At 46.1% G+C, this 792-nt stretch overlaps 1 protein-coding gene across 1 annotated transcript in view; it reads left to right on the top strand.

Moving 5' to 3' along the window:
* The first annotated feature begins 325 nt into the window (after positions 1-325).
* Positions 326-792, top strand: part of ddx31 (DEAD (Asp-Glu-Ala-Asp) box polypeptide 31) — a 13,374-nt gene continuing 12,907 nt past the window's right edge. Inside the window, exon 1 of the mRNA XM_061071138.1 lies at positions 326-372. The gene's annotated coding sequence lies outside the window, so the exon portion shown is untranslated. The remainder of the gene's footprint in view (positions 373-792) is intronic.

Raw genomic sequence — 792 nt, 5'->3', positions numbered from 1 at the left:
CGGATGGTGTGGTCCGTCCTCAGGTCCCTGTTGTCTCATGCTGCTGGGACAGGTCGGGGCCGGTGAGTCTGATGAGGATCAGGTCTGTGATTCTGCTGCTCACTTTATTATATTATATCTAATTCTGTTCATCTCTGAAATTAAATGAGGTGGAGACAGAACAGCAGATACAGTTATATATATATATAAATATATATATATATATATATAGTGAAGTGGGGAATGAGCATAGATGATAGTGGGGGCAATGCCTTATGACGCAGTCTCCAAAATGGCGATCATCCATGACTCTGCTGCGCATGCGTGGTCTCTGGAGGGGCGTGGCTCCAGTGACGCATCAGGAAGTGATTCTCACGTGCGTCGGTCTGTTCGGTGAGTTTAATGTTTTTACTTTTATTTCACTTTAAAGTTGTTGAGGAACCGGAAACGCTGCCGTTAGCATAATGCTAACGGCAGCGTTATCTGCTAAAACACAACCGAGTCCGAGATACACACACAGACTCACACACAGGGACACCAACACACACACACACAGCCTACAAACCCCGATACACACTCACACACAGACTCACACACACACACACAGCTGCTGTTGTAATAACTCACGTCACTATCAGATGAAGAAACGCGACTAGATCACTTGATGCTAAACGTGCTAACAAGGTCACAGTGTGTGTGTGTGAGGTTTAGTCTATACACGTGTGTGTGTATACACGTGTGTGTGTGCGCGTGTGTGTGTGTATACACGTGTGTGTGTGTGTGTGTATACACGTGTGTTTGCGTGTCGGTGTG

The sequence above is a fragment of the Limanda limanda genome, chromosome 5 (genome assembly GCF_963576545.1).
Source record: "Limanda limanda chromosome 5, fLimLim1.1, whole genome shotgun sequence".
Taxonomy (NCBI): domain Eukaryota; kingdom Metazoa; phylum Chordata; class Actinopteri; order Pleuronectiformes; family Pleuronectidae; genus Limanda; species Limanda limanda.
Note: the sequence above shows the minus strand (reverse complement) of the source record. Positions and strands in the feature narration are given on the sequence as shown.